The sequence below is a fragment of the Oryx dammah genome, unplaced genomic scaffold (assembly GCF_014754425.2).
Source record: "Oryx dammah isolate SB20612 unplaced genomic scaffold, SCBI_Odam_1.1 HiC_scaffold_6, whole genome shotgun sequence".
Taxonomy (NCBI): Eukaryota; Metazoa; Chordata; class Mammalia; order Artiodactyla; family Bovidae; genus Oryx; species Oryx dammah.
The window spans coordinates 43,024,555-43,045,460 of record NW_024070190.1 but is presented as its reverse complement, the minus strand read 5'-3'; the positions used below and the strand labels follow the sequence as shown (position 1 = coordinate 43,045,460).

General features: G+C 40.3%; 1 pseudogene; it reads right to left on the bottom strand.

The window, feature by feature from the left end:
• Window positions 1-6,427: 6,427 nt before the first annotated feature.
• LOC120865343 lies at window positions 6,428-7,776 on the bottom strand (annotated as a pseudogene).
• Between the last annotated feature and the right edge of the window lie 13,130 nt (window positions 7,777-20,906).

The window sequence follows — 20,906 nt, the reverse complement described above, 5'->3', positions numbered from 1 at the left end:
AGTTAAGTTCCTTATCTAAGGCTGTCTAGCTAATTGAATTGAAGGCTTGCAAGTTTGGATTCCAAGTCTAGTTTCTATCCCGCCAGACTGTGGTGGGGACAGAAGAAAGGAGAAACACCTCATGTTCCCAGACATCTTTAGGTTTACAAAGTAGTTGATGAGACAAGTCACAAAACCATTAGACACCCAGAGAAGACAACACCTGGCCTAATGGAGGCGAAAATGGTCACCCTTATCAAGCCCTATGCATCGTCCTCCATTTTGCCACTTTCCATCACTTCTCCCTGTTGCTTTACTTGGTCTTCTTCTGGACTCTGTGGTACCTACCTAGACTGCAGAGGCCTTTGAAGAAGAGCTCCTGTTGAGAAATTGGAAAGAACTTTAGCTAAATTCCGGCCGTGGGATTTTCAGACTATAGGCCAGGCAGAAAATGTGCATTCCTCCAGCAATGGAGATTTTTCACTGACAAGTGAGAGTTACACTTAATATTGTGCTTTTTCTGTAGCTTAAAAATATTGTCATGCATGCATTTGATTGTTCAATCATTTACTCACTCATGTTTGAATTCAACAAGCATCACTGAGGACCCAGCATGTCCTTGGTGTCCTAGGGCACCCTGCTAACCCTAGTGGAGAGCAAGATAAATAAAACACGAGTTATACCCTTAAGGAGCTCCATTTCCACATGATTCTTCTGGTTACTCAGGCAATAGACTTGAGTGTAGCATTATTAGATAACACACAGTCTGTACTTTCAACCTAGACACGACTAAGGGACAGCTCTGTAGAAGTATCACATAGCTAAAGCCCAAGCCAAGAATTGTTTTTCATCTTTTTTTGATACTACAGCCACTCTTGTGAAGATAAGGTCTCTTCAAGTATTAAGATCGAAGGTGGTGGTATCCAACATATGTAAGACAACCCTTATAGAGTGCAAGAAGAAAACATTAATGTGTTAGTATTACATGCAGTAGTGCACATATATACTTTCTTAATTCATAGCTGTACATATGCTTGATAGTGTTTTATCTATGGAGTGGGCAGTCAAGAATTTGGTTTTTCTTGGTCGCTAGCCATAGTAGCTATTCTCGCTCTCCTTTCTCAACAGAAACTGCTGAAAGGCTCATTTGGGAAGCTTTTTAAAGTCATTGCATTCAGATTTGGCCTGATGGCTGAGGAGAGACTTCATACAAGGTTTCTAGAGCGAGTGGTTAAAATTTGAGTAAGGTCCTTCAGTCTGTGCCAAATCTCTCTAATGCAGACAAAGGAAGGATAGATTTCTTCTTAGCTCAATCAGCCCTTCCTTCCTGCCAAGATCTTAAGTTTTAAGAGCTTACTTTCCCTCCTCATACTTGAAGAATTCTTTTATTTGATGTTGGAGCTCTTCTCCAGAGTGACTTTTCACTTATTTTCCCAAATAAGCACCATGCTTTATTAACCCCCTTCACTCCTTGCCCCTGATATGAGTTGGAAGGGCATTGACTGGGGACAGAGTTCCCCTCTCTTCTGTTGCCAGACATCTACATTTGACAATAGATGCCAAGCAAGCATCATCTATCATGATCATTCTGTCTCTGGAATAGAATTCCAGAGCATTCTACCAACTTCACCAACAAGTTCTGCTTATTTACTCACTGTCTGTGCATTGAACACTCTGTCTGCTTTCTGCCCAGGAATCCTTTTGGCTGTACCACAGTCGATTTCTAGGCTGAGGATTATTTTTCATTTTCATTTAAGTGTTCAATTAATATTTTCTTCTTTCCCCATTCTGCCTTTGCTCTCACTTCAGTGATATCATGGAAGTCATTACAGCTTCTGAAAAATATAAATTGTGTTTCACTAAAAGAATTACTAGTCTGTGATATTTTTTAAAGTACTTAGGTCGGGAATGTGGGTTATGATTGGAATTATAGAAATTATAGAAAGGTCTTAAAAGATTCTATTTTATCTTCTTGACTTACAGTTTGATAAAGATTTCAATTTTGATCAACTGTTCCAGAGACCCATCCAGAGTATAACGTGAATTTTACTTGAAGTATCCCTTTCCTCCAGTTCAGGCCTTGGCTTGTAATAATAGAGTGTCTGTGTTTTGAGATGAAATTTGGAAAAACTGCTCATCCTTATAAAGGTAAGCCAGGTGACCCTTGCAAACATCCTCACCTAATTTCACACAAGAATTCTGAGCTTATCAATTCCAAGACTGGTGATGCTCTAGCATCTTCAACCCATGGCTTCCAGAGTTGCCTAGGAGGCATCTCCATACCAACTGTCCAGAAGGCAGATAAAAACAGAGCAAAGTGCCTGGGGAGGTCTGAACATAGTATACCTCAGTTCTCACATTGCATCAGCTAGGACACTGTCACATGGCCATGGCTAACTGCAAGCCAGGCTGGGAAATAAGGCTAGTTGGGCATTAAAAAAGAAAAGGAGAATGTGGATACCCATCTCTGCCACTGAATACTTGCCCTTTGACTCATGGAAACATTTATTCCAAAGTCTCCCGTATCAGCCAGTGAGAGTCAATTGTGTGTTCAGAGGTAGTGGAATCCTTTCCCTAGGCAGGCTGGGAACCCTATTGTTTCATAGAGGATGGCAACCCCCTTCTAAATGGTACACAGTGGATTTGAGTTTCACCAAAGGATTTGAGATGCTCAGTAAATCTCTACAGAAACAAGCAGGAGTGACCTCTCTGGAACCATAATCAGAAGTGTATTATATCTACCTCCTCACTGGAGGCTGTGATCTAGTGTTCCCAAGTGTCTGAAGAGCTAATGTTCATGGCCTTTGCATTTGACCAGGGGAAATTCTGGTCTTATCTTTGCAAATAAAAATAACTCTGCTGAAATTGCCTACTTGTTATCTGGAAAGACAGGAGGAATTCTTTGGCAAGAAGGGTCCTGGCAACTAGCCTCAAACCTGGGCAATGGAAATAGATGGTCTGGACAAATGTTGCAGACTTTCATCATTTGGAGAAACTAATACATAGGGCATCAGCTGAGTTTCCATTTCAGTGCAGCTTAAGCCTGAGTGATAAAGGCAGCCTGCTCTGTGAACTTTGTATTACATAACCCTCATGTGATTCAGAGCTGCTATTTATAGTTTTCCTTTGTGTGGAAAGGGAGTAGGTTACAGGGATGCAGCTTCCTTCTATCCCAGCATCCCAGAAGGAGATGGGAAAACAATTCTGTATTTATCACCTAGCCTAGGTCTTTCAAAACTGCTCTTGCTTTATGGTCAAAAACAATTTTGGCATCTTGTTGTTCAGTCGCTAAGTTGTGTCCACTTTGCGACCCCATGGACTGCCGCATGCCAGGCTTCTCTGTCCTCCACTATCTCCTGGAGTTTGCTAAAATTCATGTCCATTAAGTTGGTGATGCTATCTAACCATCTCCTCTGCCACCCACTTCTTTTGCATTCAGTCTTTCCCAGCATCAGGGTCATTTCCAATGAGTCAGCTCTTTGCATCAGGTGGCCAAAGTATTGGAGCTTCAGCTTTAGTAGCAGTCTTTCCAATGAATATTCAGTTCCTTTAGGACTGATTTGTTTGATCTCCTTTCAGTCCAAGGGACTCTCAAGCGTTCGTTCATTCATTCATTTATTCTTTCATCATCCATTCATTCATTCAGGTAACAAATATTTAGTGAATGTCTACTAGACACTAGGAGTGAAGATAAGTGGTTGAAAACATTGTTTCCTAGATCTCATCCCAGACTAATGAGAACAGACTGTTTAGGGGTGAGTTCTGGCCATGGGTATGGAGATATGTATATATCTTGCTGGGTGGCTTGCAGGATCTTAGTTCCCCAGCCAGGAACTGAACCCTGGCCACAGCAGTGAAAGTGCTGAATCCTAACCACTAGACCACCAGGAATTCTCTGGTCATGGGTGTATTTTAAAATCCCTTCCAGAGAGTCCAATGTGCAGCTAGGACTGAGAATCACTAGAATTTGTAGACTCTGAAACCAGAGGGAATTATAATGTTTAATAAATCAAGGAGGTGCACTAGAAACAGAACCAAATAAAGAGGGTGTTGAAGAAAAGTGCAGAGAAAATTGGAAATTGCTTGATATAGGGAAAGAGAAATAATGCTGGTGTCTGATTCATTTGTGGCAGAATGTTAGCCTTTCTACTTTTTAGCTTGTGTGATGCTGGACAAGCCATTTAACCCTCCGAGCCTCAGCTTTTGCATTTTTAAAATTAGGGTATTAATCATGTTCATATTCTAGGATTACTGTGAGCATTTAAATAGAATGCCAAGTGTACAACAAATCTGTTATTTTTGTTGTTATTTGGAATTCTGGAGGAAAGATCAAGCATAATAAGTTGGATACTTAAAGATATGAGTATGATCCTAGGTAAATCTCTTGTGCTGCCAAAGGTGAGTGAAGGCCACTATGTATCTGTGGGTGTCTGAGACCTCAGACCAATACAGTGCATCTTCCTTGCAGGAAAAGGAATCATTGTTATCTTAAAACAAATGTAAATATGTTGTTGATGAGAATGTCAGACTTATATCAATTGATTAAGAAAAAATGAGAATTCACATGGTTTGAAACAATCCCATTTTTGGGAGGACACCTTTAGGGACCTCTCAGGCCTCCCTGAGGGTTCTCTTCACATCTCTGCTGTTAGTCTTCCCTGACCTTCCAGTGAAGAGTATATAGCCCTGAGCATAACCAAGGTCTCAGCATGTTGAGTGAGTCTGGACATTCAGAGGTCATTCATTCTGGATTTTTAGCTAAACATTGTTAGGATTTCTTCAAGTGACAGATTTTGTAAACATTAGCAGATATGTATATTCAGTGTATTTCTTTTTTGATTTGTAAGATAAATGGTAGCACGATCTACACATTTTTAAGTCCTGAATCTCACCTTAACGATATATCTTAGAGATTATCTGCATCCATCCATAAAGAATGTCTCCGCTTTCTTCTTTTAGAGCTGCACAGTATTCTTTTATGTGGATGTATTATGATTTCCTTAACCAATATTCTGCTGATGTTTTCAGCATTTTGCTGAAACATTGCTGTTTAAACTTTTTGTTTAAACATTGCTGCAGTGAATGACCATGTACATAAGTCATTTTGCGTACGGGAGCATCTTCTGTTCTATAAATTCCTGGGAGTGGAATAGCTACGTCAAAGGATATGTTCATTCACAGATTGTTCTTCACAAGGATTGTTCTAATTTCCACTTGCACCAGTGATGTAGGAGAAGGCCTTTATCCCCACACCCCCACCAATACAGTCTCCTATCAAAGTTTGATTTCTGCCAATAGGCTAGATGCAAAACGGCATTTTCTGATAGCTGTAAAGTACATTTCTCCAATTGTGAGTGATGTTGAATTCCATTTCACATGTTTTAAGACTTACTTGGGTTTTCTTTGCTGAGAAGAGTTGAATCATATCATTTGTCTATTTTTAAAATTAATTTTATTAAAGTACAGTTGATTTACAATATTGTGTTAGTTTCTGGTGTACAGCAAAGTGATTCAGTTATACATATGTATATATATACACATTCCTTTTCAGATTCTTTTCCATTATAAGTTATTACCAGATATTGAATATAGTTCTCTCTGCTATATAGTAGGTCCTTGTTGCGTCTCTATTTTATATATAGTATTGTGTATCTGTTAATCACAAACTCCTGATTTATCCCTCGCCACCTTTCCACTTTGGTAACCATAAGTTGGTTTTCTATGTCTGTGAGTACGTTTTTGTTTTGTCAATCAGTTCATTTGTATCACTCAAAAAAATTCCACACATAAGTGATATCATAAGATATTTGTCTTTCTGTTTCTGACTTATTTCACTTAGTATGATAGTCTCTAGGTCCGTCCATGTTGCTGCAAATCACTGCCTATTTTTTGATTGGGTCATTGGTTTGCTCCTTATTGATTTTTAGAAGTTCATGATATACTTAGAGAAATTAGCATGATATCTATTACAAATATTTCTTCCTTCCAGTTTTGTCATTTGTCTTTGATTTTTTTTTTCTGCACAATGTTGTGGCTTCTGTGCTTCATGTGTGTCATAAATGCAAAGATATTCTGCACTCTGAGATCATTAAATAGTTCTCTCATGGTTTCTTACATCACTTGCAATACACTGTTCTTTTTTATATTCAAATTTTTGTACCTCTTTGAATTTTTCTGGGTGTAAGGTGTGAGGTATGGGATCCAACTTTCTTTTTAGATGGCCATGCAGCTATCCTAAAGTCTTTAACTGAGTAACCTATCTTTTCTCTGTGGATTTGCGATATTGTTCTTTAAGATTTATTAAATTTATCACATACTAAATTCCCATGTGTTCTTAGGTCTCTTCTGGACTTTCTATTCTTTTTCATTGGTCTCTCAATCTATTCATGTATCAGCACTATATATTTTTTAATCACTATAGTTTTATTTTTTATTTATTTATTTTTTGGGGTACCAAATTACTTTATTTGAAGGAATGGTGCTAAAGAAAGAACTTAAGTAGATGTTTTAGTACAACTTATAGAAAAGGTGAAGGTAACCCAAATATGCATGCACCGCCTTGGTGCCCAGGAAAGGCACCCCTGTGGCTATGGGAAGGCAGCCTGAGGCTTAGCTCTCACCATGTCCAAGGGCGTGCTTGTCAAAGCGGTACTCTGCTATGCCAGATCCTGGGGCCCACATCTTGCACAATGTGATTATGTGGTTACCCAGTTCTTTGATGGCTTCCACCTGCTCATTCAGGTGATGAGTCTCGATGAAATGACACAGATGGGGGTCATTTTTTTAGGTGGCCAGTTTGTGCAGTTCCAGTAGTGACTGATTCACACTTCTTTCCAAGCATAGCGCACATTCTGTTGCATTCAGCCCATTCTCCCTGTCATCGTGGTCTGGTTTCTTGATATCCTGAAGGAAGATTTGGCCACCTCATTGGTTCTGCAGCTTCATCAGTTTCTCAGTATGTTCCCTCGAAGAAAGTATTTGGCAAAGTTCTTCAAAGCCACATCATTGTGGTCAAAATAGTATGACGTGGGCAGGTAGGCATAGAAGGTGTAGAGCTCTGGGTTGATCTGGCAGTTGATGGAGGCCTCCAAGTACTGGTGGTAGTTCTAGCGCACCTGCAAGGGGGGTGCGGTCGTCACCGCGGGTGGCTGAGAAGAGGCGGTGGTGGGCGGCGGTGGCCAGCGGCGGCTGCGCAGCGCTGGACTGGCGGCAGGGACCTTGGGCGGTCGGAGGGCCCTGTCAGGTGGTGAGGAGGGCTGGCTCTGAGTGGCCGGCAGGGGCGGGGGATGAGCAGCCGGTTCAGTTCAAGCACTGTTGAAGCAACAAACTGGCGACTCTCCAGGAAGCCTATCACGATAGTTTTATAATATGCTTTAATTTCTGGTTTGGAAGAAATTTGGTAATTATTATTTTTTTTCACATGGAACTGGAAAAGGTCAGTTTTTGTTCCAATCCCAAAGAAGGGCAATGTCAAAGAACGTTCAAACTATTATACAATTGCACTCATTTCACATGCTAGCAAGATAATGCTCAAAATCCTGCAAGCTAGGCTTCAGCAGTATGTGAACTCAATGGACATGAATTTGAACAAACTCCAGGAGACAGTGGAGGACAGAGAAGCCTGTCTTGCTGCAGTCCATACGGCCTCAAATATTTGGACACAACTTAGCGACTGAACAGCAACAACAATAGTATCATGAAGCAGAAAAAACTTATTAGTATAAGTGTTTTTTCTGGGCTTATTTCTGTGTCTACACCCTTCTCCACGTAGGCCTTGATATTGACATTTGCATCCATACTTGTGTAGACTTCTACACTGTATAGATTGTCACACTGGTGTGCATACAGGATCACAGCTGATATATAATTTGGTGTTGTGCTTTTTTAACACTATATCATATCTTTTTTGTATATTTTACAAAGCTTCGAATATTTTTTTATTGTTGTATATTATTTACTATATTTATTTTTTAAAAATCAAGAATTATGCAAGCAGGTTTTTAATCTCCTTTGACACTAGTCAGCAGTGGCCACAGGACTGGAAAAGGTCAGTTTTCATTCCAATCCCAAAGAAAGGGAATGCAAAAGAATGCTCAAACTACCACACAATTGCACTCATCTCACATGCTAGTAAAGTAATGCTCAAAACTCTCCTAGCCAGGCTTCAGCAATACGTGAACCATGAACTTCCAGATGTTCAAGCTGGTTTTAGAAAAGGCAGAGGAACCAGAGAACAAATTGCCAGTATCCGCTGGATCATCGAAAAAGCAAGAGAGTTCCAGAAAAACATCTACTCATGCTTTATTGACTATGCCAAAGTCTTTGACTGTGTGGATCACAATAGACTGTGGAAAATTCTGAAAGAGATGGGAATATCAGACCACCTGACCTGCCTCTTGAGAAACCTATATGCAGGTTAAGAAGCAACAGTTAGAACTGGACATGGAACAACAGACTGGTTGCAAATAGGAAAAGGAGTACATCAAGGCTGAATATTGTCACCCTGCTTATTTAATTTCTATGCAGAGTACATCATGAGAAACACTGGGCTGGAAGAAGCACAAGCTGGAATCAAGATTGCCGGGAGAAATATCAATAACCTCAGATATGCAGATGACACCACCCTTATGGCAGAAAGTGAAGAGGAACTAAAAAGCCTCTAATGAAAGTGAAAGAGGAGAGTGAAAAAGTTGGCTTAAGGCTCAACGTTCAGAAAACGAAGATCATGGCATCTGGTTCCATCACTTCATGGGAAATAGACGGGGAAACAGAGGAAACAGTGTCAGACTTTAGTTTTGGGGGCTCTAAAATCACTGCAGATGGTGACTGCAGCCATGAAATTAAAAGACGCTTACTCCTAGGAAGAAAAGTTATGACCAACCTAGATAGCATATTCAAAAGCAGAGACATTACTTTGCCAACAGAGGTCTGTCTAGTCAGTTCAGTTCAGTTCAGTTCAGTCGCTCAGTCGTGTCCGACTCTCTGCGACCCCATGAATCGCAGCACGCCAGGCCTCCCTGTCCATCACCATCTCCCGGAGTTCACTCAGACTCACGTCCATCGAGTCCGTGAGGCCATCCAGCCATCTCATCCTTGGTCGTCCCCTTCTCCTCCCGCCCCCAATCCCTCCCAGCATCAGAGTTTTTTCCAATGAGTCAACTCTTCGCATGAGGTGGCCAAAGTACTGGAGCTTCAGCTTTAGCATCATTCCTTCCAAAGAAATCCCAGGGCTGATCTCCTTCAGAATGGACTGGTTGGATCTCCTTGCAGTCCAAGGGACTCTCAAGAGTCTTCTCTTGAATTCTTCGGCACTCAGCCTTCTTCACAGTCCAACTCTCACATCCATACGTGACCACTGGAAAAACCATAGCCTTGAGTATACGAACCTTAGTTGGCAAAGTAATGTCTCTGCTTTTGAATATGCTATCTAGGTTGGTCATAACTTTTCTTCCTAGGAGTAAGCGTCTTTTAATTTCATGGCTGCAGTCACCATCTACAGTGATTCTGGAGCCCAAAAAAATAAAGTCTGACACTGTTTCCACTGTTTCCCCATCTATTTCCCATGAAGTGATGGGACCAGATGCCATGATCTTCGTTTTCTGAATGTTGAGCTTTAAGCCAACTTTTTCGCTCTCCTCTTTCACTTTCATCAATAGACTTTTTAGTTCCTCTTCACTTTCTGCCATAAGGGTGGTGTCATCTGCATATCTGAGGTTATTGATATTTCTCCTGGCAATCTTGATTCCAGCTTGTGCTTCTTCCAGTCCAGCGTTTCTCATGAGGTACTCTGCATATAAGTTAAATAAGCAGGGTGACAATATACAGCCTTGAGGTACTCCTTTTCCTATTTGGAACCAGTCTGTTGTTCCAGGCTATGGTTTTTCCAGTAGTCATGTATGCATGTGAGAGTTGGACTGTGAAGAAAGCTGAGCACCAAAGAATTGATGCTTTTGAACTGTGGTGTTGGAGAAGATTCTTGAGAGTCCCTTGGACTGCAAGGAGATCCAACCAGTCCATTCTAAAGGAGATCAGTCCTGGGTGTTCTTTGGAAGGAATGATGCTAAAGCTGAAACTTCAGTACTTTGGCCACCTCATGCGAAGAGTTGACTCATTGGAAAAGACTCTGATGCTGGGAGGGATTGGGGGCAGGAGGAAAAGGGGATGACCGAGGATGAGATGGCTGGATGGCATCACCGACTCGATGGACGTGAGTTTGAGTGAAGTCCGGGAGTTGGTGATGGACAAGGAGGCCTGGCGTGCTGTGATTCATGGGGTCGCAGAGAGTCGGACACGACTGAGCGACTGAACTGAACTGAACTGAACTGACACTAGTTTGGGTGAAGAAATAAAGTTTGGAGGCTTATTATTTATACATTTCATCTAACTACTAAACAAGCTAAATAAACAATCTGTTAGTTGATAAAAGCTTAGAATTATAAAGAATGAGAGCTCATTTAGAATCACTGTTTCTTGTCTCTTTTTAGCAAAAAGATTTCAGGATTTTTCAGAGTTATTACTGAGTAGCTTGTGCAATACTGTTTGCAGGAGAGAGTCCAACAAAAAGGCAAAACAAAAGTTATGTCCTTCTTTTCCTTTCCAGAACACAGCATGTTTATCCTTTCTATGGGGTAAATTTGAGTAGTTCCCGTAGAGCAAAATAACCTGGAACCCTAGAGTGATTTCAGCCAACTGGTAAATAAAAAGCAAATAACATTAAGTCAAGAAATACTTGTGAGAGAATGAACTAGATCACTTCTGTCACCCTACCGCTTTTTGCTGTGTCTCTGGCAGTTGACCACAAGATGTCACTATGGCATCTTTAATCCTAATAATCCTGTAGCTGGCTGGGGGTGGGGAAAGAACAAGGAAGAAAATCTTACAGTTCTGTGCAAAATGGAATTTTCTTTTTTTTTTGGCTGCCTGCCAGGCTAATAAAAAAAAAATTTTTTTTAAACCAGCACATGAATTGAAAAGGCTTTCAAGAAACATCTGCACAGTGAAACTGTTAACTCCAAAGAAGTCCAACATTGTATTTATACTGTATAAATTAAAATGGAAAATAAAAACCCATTTGGGCCAATGTGCAAAATCTCCAAAGCAAGAGAAAAGTACTTCTGAAGTCAATCCATTTTTGAAACGATGGCATTAAATATGGAGAATGTAGTAGTCTAAAACAACTGAAATTCCACCCAGTGAAGCTTTAAATAACCAGTTTCTCAAAACAAATATTGTTAATTAACCAAATTTCCCTCCATGGACTCAGATTTTAGAGGAAAGAAACAAATCATTTTTAAAAAAACACAATCTCTCATGTTTCTTGGCTGAAATGATTTTCAGAAATGGCTAGCACAGACTGTAGCATCCCCTCCATAGGACACATCTACAGGTCAGTGGAGGAGAGCCACTGCTTTGAATTATGATTCTGAAGAACTGAAAATCATTAAAAAAAAAATCGTGTTTATTTATTTATAGAAAGCGAGAAAGTGCTTTTAAAAACCAGCTGTACCCAGAACACATCTTGCATTTGAACAGCCATCTTTCAGGTGGTCTGCCCAGCTCCACACCTGTATATGGGCATCCATACTGTACCCTTATACCCTACAATCATTGTATGACTGGCATGTTCTGTGACCCACCCAGTGTTCTCACCAGTAGCTAGCAGCCTGACCAATATCTCTTAGGAATTTGGGATTAAGTCAGTTGACCCTTTTTCCTAATGACTGGACAATGGCAGACAAACCCTGGAAATGCTGGTCACCATATTTTCCATCTTGGCAGCCAAGAAGCAAAATCAGAAGTCTACAGAGAGAGAGAATGATGAAGGGGATCCTGAGGACCACCAACAGAGAGGAAGCCTTGGTGGCATCCAGGTATCCAGTTCCATCTTGTCCTTGAGTCCAGAGTCCACTCTTTTTTCCTTTTTTTTTAATGAGAGAACATGCTGCATCTTCATAGTAAATGATCATTTTGTTCAACCAAAATACTCTTATGACTCTTCAGGATAATCTGGAACTCAAGTCATTGTAATTCTTTCTCTTTGCTCTCCAATCCTTCTCTGTTCTCCAGCTGTCTTCTGCCGCCCCATCATTTATCCAGACATTTAGGTTATGGGATATTTTATTTGGTCACGTGAAGCAACACTTACGGCTTGTGGAGGGACAGTGAGAGTAACCTAGACAGGCCTCAGGGAATACTTTGAAATATCAGTCTGCACAATCTTTGGGTGAAATGGATCTATGAATTAGGATTCTACAATAGCACTTCCCAAAATTTGTCCCTTAGAACATTAATCATGAAAGTCTTAAGAGTACAAATAAAGTATTCCATAGTAAAATAAGTCTGTGAAAAAAAGCAAAATATATCCCCCTCTTGCATGTGCACAAGAGGGGACTAAAGATTCTCTTGATGAAAGTGAAAGAAGAGAGTAAAAAAGCTGGCTTAAAACTCAGTCTTCAAAAAACTAAGATCATGGCATCTGGTCCCATCACTTCATGGGAAATAGATGGGAAAACAATGGAAACAGTGACAGACTTTATTTCCTTGGGCTCCAAAATCACTGCAGATGGTGACTGCAGCCATGAAATTAAAAGACTCTTGCTCCTTGGAAGAAAAGCTATGACCAACCTAGACAGCATATTAAAAAGCAGAGACATTACTTTGCCAACAAAGTACGTCTAGTCAAAGCTATGGTTTTCCCAGTGGTCATGTATGGATGTGAGAGTTGGACTATAAAGAAAGCTGAGTGCCAAAGAATTGATGCTTTTGAACTGTGGCATTGGGGAGTCCCTTGGAGAGCAAGGAGACCCAATGAGTCCATCCTAAAGGAAATCAGTCCTGAATATTCATTAGAAGGACTGATGCTGAAGCTGAAACTCCAATATTTTGGCCACCTGATATGAAGAACTGACTCATTGGAAAATACCCTGATGCTGGGAAAGATTGAAGGCGGGAGGAGAAGGGCATGACAGAGGATGAGATGGCTGGATGGCATCAATGACTTGATGGACATGAGCTTGAGCAAGCTCCAGGAGTTGGTGATGGATGGGGAGGCCTGGCGTGCTGCAGTCCATGGGGTCGCAAAGAGATGGACATGACTGAGCGACTGAACATTGTGTGTGCACATGTACTCAGTCACTCGTTCGTATCCTACTCTTTATGACCCCATGGACTGTAGCCCGCCAGGCTCTTGTGTCCATGGAATTTTCCAGGCAAGAATACTGGAGTGGGTTGCCATTTCCTACTCCAGGGTATCTTCCTGACCCAGGGATAGTCTTCCATTTCATGTTAATATATTAAAGGCTCTGATAAGTCCTGCAGTCAAAAAGGGATCAAAATTTGTTTAGCTTAGGATTTTCAAAGTTTTGTCATAATATTAACAGATTTCTTTGGAGAGAGGAGTTAATCCTTATTGGAAACATTTTAAATGTTACTTAAAAATGTCTGTTCATTTCTGCTTTACAGCCAAACTGAATTTGAGGGGGGCTGACCTTGGGAATTTTGATAGGAAAGACCCTGGAAAATCCTCACTTCCTTACCTGCTACCTCACAGCCCTTTATTAGTCAGGTAGTTAGTGAGAAGGCTAAGAAATGGCCTAGACATTCAGCGCTGTGGGAGAGACTGCATTATGGCCTCTCTTGACATTTCCTAGAGCCCTGACTTTATGCCCTCATTTGGTCTTTTTCAAAATATAGTAGTCACTGACAAAAGTGCATAAATTACAAGTGTACAGTGGTGAACTTTTCCAAACTGTTTCACACACTATTGTAGCCAGCACCAGGGCAAGAAATGACATTATAGGCTCCCAGAAGCCCTTTCATGCTCTTTTAGTCAGTTTGCCACACAAGGGTAACCACTCTCTGACTTAATGCCTTTTCTTTCCACATAAATGTATATATCCTGGAGAATAAGGGTTGACCCTAGATCTCCTTGTATCCCTGCAGTCTAGAATAGGACTTAGGATAGTTAATTGGGCCTAACTGTAAAGTAGGAACTGTAAAATCACAAGAGTCATCAGACTCCTGTACAGGGTAGTGGAGGGGCCCTGGAGTCAGACTGCCTGGGTTCAAACCTATGTCTGCGACCTCCTACTTGTCTGACTAGGACCATCGCTTAAGTCTTCAGGAACCGCAATTTCCTGCCTTGCGAAGGGACTGGGTGGGTCCTGAATGTCATCACAAGTATCCTTATGAGAAGGACAAAGAGAGATTTAAAGATGGCCTTGAAGATTGGATGATAGAGTCGCAAGCTAAGAACTGCTACCAGCCACCAGAGACTGCAAGAAATAGAACTGATTCTCCCATACAGCCCCTGGAAGGGAGTGTGGCCTTTGCCAAAACCTCGACTTTGGCTCAGTGAAATTGATTTCAGACTTCTGGCCTCCAGAAAGGTAAACGCATAATTTTCTGTTGCCTTAGGCTACCAAGGCTGTGGTGATGTTAGGTCAGTCATGGGAATCTAATACACGTATCCTGTGATTGGTGTTGGGGAAACAGCAAGAAAGAAAAAGCAGCCTTTGTAGAGGTTACATTATACCTTGGAACACAGATTATGAACGGATACACAGATGCACAATCTAATGTCAGAGTTCTGCTGGCTTCTACACTAAAGCAACTGGTGGGCGCCCATGGAGCCTGGGAGAAGGGCAGAAAAGAAGTTGGGCAAGGTGCGCAGGACTCTGCAGGCCCTACATGATGAGGAGATAAGGGCTCTGTATTTTCCTCTAAGTATGGCTTTGGAGATTCTCCCTGCATGTGGGAAGCCAGTGGGGCTCCTCTTCAAGTTGTCCTGGGAAAGGCTAGGAACTGCAGTCGGTTGACTGCTGTTCCTGGCCTGGGTTACCCCTTTAATTTGCTGTGCCCTCAGGACATTTCTTTAACCTCTCTAGATTTTAGCATCCTTAACTAAGGTTGAATTCACTAATTTATAAGGCTCTTCCTCTTAAGAAAATTTTTTGAAATTCTCATGACTCTTGTCTGAACAGGGAAGCCACGGTCAGAAACACAAAGGCTCCTCCGGCCGTGACTATCCTCCTCGGGGCCACTAGAGGGAGTCGGGCGAGGCAACCTGTGCAGAATTGAATTAAGACAAGACGGAGGGTGTGTTGTTTTAAAAAGAAAAAAATCCTCTGCTCATTCCCAGAATCCGCTTCTAATTATCCGTTGGGCTAGACTCTTAACCACACACGTTTCAGCCAATCCTAGACGGCCTAGACTCCTTTTTCACCCTCCGAGCAGTCAAGCCACAGGAGATGGACTTTCAGACCAGAGGAGTGGAACGAAGATTCACAGATTTCCTCGTCCCACCCCGCGGCCCTGCCGTCCAGAGCCTCCTGAAACTGAGAGCCGCTGAGGATTAACTTCCCTTCCAGCTGTACTAACTCCTGGCGGCCGAAGCTAAAATGGGACTCAAGCGCCTTTCTAGTTCATTCCAAGAGTAATTTTCTAATTACTCTTTCCTCTTCATTTTGTGTTAAAGGCTGGCAAACGATCCTCTTTCCCTCCACATCAAAGTAGGAGCAAAATGACTTGCAGTTCATGTAATGAAAACCTCAGTTTCTGGGATCCAAAGGCCCTTTTAAGAAAAAAATGACAAAAGGAGGTAAATTTGGGAGGTAGTTTTAGCACACATTGTTAAAGCAAATTAAGGACATAATAATCAGTAAGAGACTTTTTGATTTTTGTTGTTTTTTTAAAAAGTTTTTATGGAATATATTCGATTTGCAATGTTTTAATTTCTGCTAAATAGAAAAATGACTCATATATATATATTCATTTTCATATTATTTCCATTACAGTTTATCACAGGATATTGAATATAGTTTCCTGTGCCATACAGTATGACCTTGTTGTTTATCCATCGTGTATATACTAGTTTGCATCTGCTAATCCCAAACTCCCAATCCTTCCCTCCTCTAACTCCCACCTGCTGTGGCAACCGCAAGTCTGTTCTCTGTATCTGTAAGAGACTTTTAATTTTTCCTCCGTATAATCCTTCTTACATCTAAATCCAGAAACTAGAGAAAGTGGAGTATCTAGAAAATGATCCACGCATGTATTTGTCAAATAAACCTTTTCCGTTTAACTCCTTGTTTTGACATAATTTTGGACTAACAGAAAAGTTGAACTAAAGTTGGACCATAAAGAAGGCTGAGCACCAAAGAATTGATGATTTGGAACTGTGGTTTTGGAGAAGACTCTTGAGAGTCCCTTGGACAGCAAGGAGGTCAAACCAGTCAACCCTAAGGAAATCAGTCCTGAATATTCATTGGAAGGATGCTGAAGCTCTAATACTTTGGCCACCTGATGTGAAGAACTGACTCATTGGAAAAGACCCTGATGCTGGGAAAGATTGAAGGCAGGAGGAGAAAGGGATGACTGAGAGAGGATGGTTGGATGGCATCACCCACTCAATGGACTTGAGTTCGAGCAAGCTGCTGGAGATGGCGAAGGACAGGGAAGCCTGGCATGCTGTAGTCCATAGGGTTGCAGAGTCAGACACGACTGAGTGACTGAACAACAACCGTGTGTGTGTTAGTTGCTCAGTTGTGCCCGACTCTTTGCGACCCCATGGACTATATATAGCCCACCAGGCTCCTCTGTCCATGGGATTCTCCAGGCAAGAATACCGGAGTGGGTTGCCAGTTTCTTCTCCAGGGGATCTTCCTGACCCAGGGATCGAACCAGGGTCTTCCACATTGCAGGCAGATTCTTTACCATCTGAGCCACCAGATGACAAAAATAGGCAAGGAATTTCTGAACTTCCTTTTCCCAAATTCCAAATATTAATATTTTACCATGTTTACTCTTTTCTCTTCTCCACCCTCTCATATTGTTTTCTGAACCATCTGAGTCAATAAGAGAAATTATACCTTTCCCCCTTTAACTGTGTATTTCCTAAAAACAAGAACATTCTCTGACATAATCGCTGTGCAATGAGCTAGATCAAGAAATTAACATTGACTATTATTTTCTTATTTACAAACTTGTTCAGGTTTTTCCAATTGCTGTTAATATTACCCCCAGATTTAGATGGCATTTCTGTTGTCATATCTATTTAGGCTAGTTTTAACTGAAACCATTTCTTGGTTTTGCTTTGTTGTTGTTAGCTTTATGTTTTTATATTGACATATTTTTTAAAAATACAAGTAAAATATTTGGTAGAATGTCACTGTTTGGGTTTGTCTGATGTTACTTTATGATTAGATTCAGGATGTGCATTTTTGTTAAGAATACCATAAAATGATGTTGTGTCTTTCTCAGTACATTACATGGAAAGCACATGATGTTGATTTGTCCCATCACTGGTGGTATTAACTTCTATAACTTGTTAAGATAACAGTAAACATAATATGAAAACTATAAAATATATATTAACACATATATAAGTATAATATCTAAGTGAAATATAATATGTAAGCAAAATATAGTATAGTATAATATGATAAAAAATGTGCTAGGCTAGTGGTTCTTAAACTTCTGGTCTCATCTCAGAAATAGTTCACACTCTTAAAATTTATTGAGAGTCTCAAAGAGCTTTTGTTTATTTTCATTATGTCTATCAATACTTATTGTAGTAGAAATTAAAGCAGAAATTTTAAAATATGACTTATTATTTTAAAATAATAATAATGCACCCATGGAAACATGAATAATATATATTTTATGAGAATACCTATATTTTTCCAAGCATAAAAATGAATAGAGTGTCACTCTTATACATTTTTGTAAACCTCTTTAATGTCTGGCTTAATAGAGAGCAGCTGAATTTTCATATCTCCTTGCAATATGGATTCAATTTTTTATAGTATGTTTTTGGCTTAAAGTATATGAAGGAAAAGAAAAACATATGTACACAGTTGGGAAAGGAAGAAGTATCTTAGTAGCCTTTTCAGTTGATTTTGGATAATCTTTGATACTATACTAAAACTCAATGAGTATAATTTCTTAAAGGTATTTGCAGTATAAAACCTGAAACCACATCAATGAACATTTTGTTCTCTGTTAGGTTAAAATTCTGGTTTATCGTGTACTTTGGTTGGATCTGTTACCCATGCATGATTTTGTTAACATTATACGCTGGTCATTTGGAAAATATTGGCACCCTGAGCTATACCTGTCTTCCTAATGTTGCCACTTCTTTATATAACAACCAAAAAAAATTTTCACATTTGTTAGTATCCCCCCTAACTTCTTCTGAAAAGTGTTTAGATATTGAGAAGCTGTGAAGTTCACAGTGGTAGATACAAATTTTCCAAAATTTGAGTCTTCATTTGAAAGCTCAAATTTTAATTATTGGCAATAAATATTGCAAGTTGTTTTCTCTGAAGCGATAGGTTTACTTTGTTTATTTTGACAAAATGTCCCCTGAAGTCTCAATTCTGAATGATCATGGTTTGTCAGTTGTTGTTTCAAATCAAAATGGTGTTACATGAAAAAAAGCCACTAGCTCAGTTCACAGCTCAAACAATTGCACAGATGCTTTTTGGGGACAGCACTTGAACGTTGATGTGCAGAAGTGCTTTATGCATATCATCACTCACACAAAATATTAAAAAGATGATCATTAAAGGGTCAAGATTTAATGAAATTAAATACATTTTAATGCTTAAGGACTTTTAAAGTGAAACTTCTTTTTTTAAAAAAAACCAATGGTGCATGGCATTGATGATTACAAGGACTACCAGTATGGTATAATAATACTATACTATATGGGGCTCCTATGTTGATAAATGCTAAGGTGCCAGCAGTTTTGGAGAAGGCAATGGCACCCCACTCCAGTACTCTTGCCTGGAAAATCCCATGGACGGAGGAGCCTGGTAGGCTGCAGTCCATGGGGTCACAAAGAGTCAGACACAACTGAGTGACTTCACTTTCACTTTTCACTTTCATGCATTGGAGAAGGAAATGGCAACCCACTCCAGTGTTCTTGCCTGGAGAATCCCAGAGACGGGGAAGCCTGGTGGGCTGCTGTCTCTGGGGTCGCACAGAGTCAGACACGACTGAAGCAACTTAGCAGCAGAAGCAGCCAGCAGTTTTACACACCGTTGCTTTCATGATTTGTGCAAATGTCAGCCTATGAAAAAGGCAAATGACATCTTAATATTATTATAAAAACACTTTGAACTGAAAGTGTCTCGGGAATTCTGTGTCTAGAGATCACACTTTGAGAAGACCATGAAACATAAACATCTATATAATATATTAATACATATTCTGTCCTCCATGAACTTAACCTCTAGCTAGGTCAACAGAGCAGCTGACAAAAAGCAAGATGAAGGAAGCATCTATAGGTAGATATACTGCTGCTAAGTCACGTCAGTCATGTCTGACTCTGTGCGACCCCATAGATGGCAGCCCACCAGGCTCCTCCGTCCCTGGGATTCTCCAGGCAAGAACACTGGAGTGGGTTGCCATTTCCTTCTCCAATGCATGAAAGTGGAAAGTGAAAGTGAAGTCGCTCAGTCGTGTCTGACTCCTAGCAACCCCATGGAGTGCAGCCTCCCAGGCTCCTCTGTCCATGGGATTTTCCAGGCAAGAGTACTGGAGTGGGGTGCCATTGCCTTCTCCGAGGTAGATATGTTATTGGCAATATTTTAGTTCTTGTTTTTGGTCATGTGTGCGTGGAATTTGGCTATATTATAAATCTGTGCTGTCTAATATGGTAGCCACTGGCCATGTATAACTACTGATCATCTGAAATATGACTAGAAACAATTAATATATGCTCTAAATGTAAAATACAAACCAGGTTTTGAAGGCTTCATATGGAAAAAAAACATGTAAATATCTCATTAGTAATGTTTGTATTGATTATTTGTTGGAGTGATAATCTTTTGGCTGTATTAGGTTAAACAAATTTATTATTAAAATTAATTTCAGTTGTTACTTTATACTTTTAAAAATAGAGCTACTAGAAAATTTAAAGCTACATATGTAACTTCCATTATATTTATACTAGGTGGTATGGTTACAAATAAATAAAGAGATAAAACGAAACACGTATTGGACTTCCCTGGGAAGAACTTCTCCAGGCAAGAATACTGGAGTGGGTTGCCATTTCCTTCTCCAGTGCATGAAAGTGAAAAGTGAAAGTGAAGTCGCTTAGTGGTGTTCAACTCTTCGAGACCCCATGGACTGCAGCCTACCAGGCTCCTCCGTCCATGGGATTTTCCAGGCAAGAGTACTGGAGTAGGGTGCCATCGCCTTCTCCGCATATGCTATGCAGTGTGGCCAAAAATAAGACAAATTAGAACATGATTATAAAACAGGGTTAAGTACAAACCAGCAATGATAATGCATTACAAACCAAGGATTATTTTTCAACCATTACTGTGCCTATGAAGTCAAGGGCAAAAAAGAACTTTAAATAGTGTTGTGAAGATTATTTAAGTCATTTTATAAAGACTCAGGTAGCTGAGAGAGCACAGTGGAGGGGCAACTAACCAGTCTTAGAGAGATTACAGAAAGACCTCTTCCCAGAGAAAGGGTTGTCTCCCTTGTAACTAAAAGAAAATTAGAAAATTTTCAGGTGAAATAGGTATAAGTAGGGAGGAAGGGAAAGGGTACTCCAGGGAGAAGGAACAGAATTTGCAGACTCAGAGCCTTTGCTCAGAGCACAGTTGAAAAACTCCAGAATTTATAGGGGCTATTGTAGTACTGTTACATCACCACCTGCAGTTATTTACATAAAATTCTATTTTCCCTAAGGTATGCGTATATAAAAGAGAAGATTTATTTGACTTTCCTGCATTTTTTCTCAAAAGGATCATGAATTTTAAATTATATATTTTAAAACCTGGGAAACATCCCAGGCTCATGCTAAGAGATACTTTGGAATTACTATTTAGTTTTATAGACACACATGGGGTTTTGCTTATCCACATCTTGCCAAAATTGTGACCTTTCACGTTCAGGAGAGTAAAAACCTG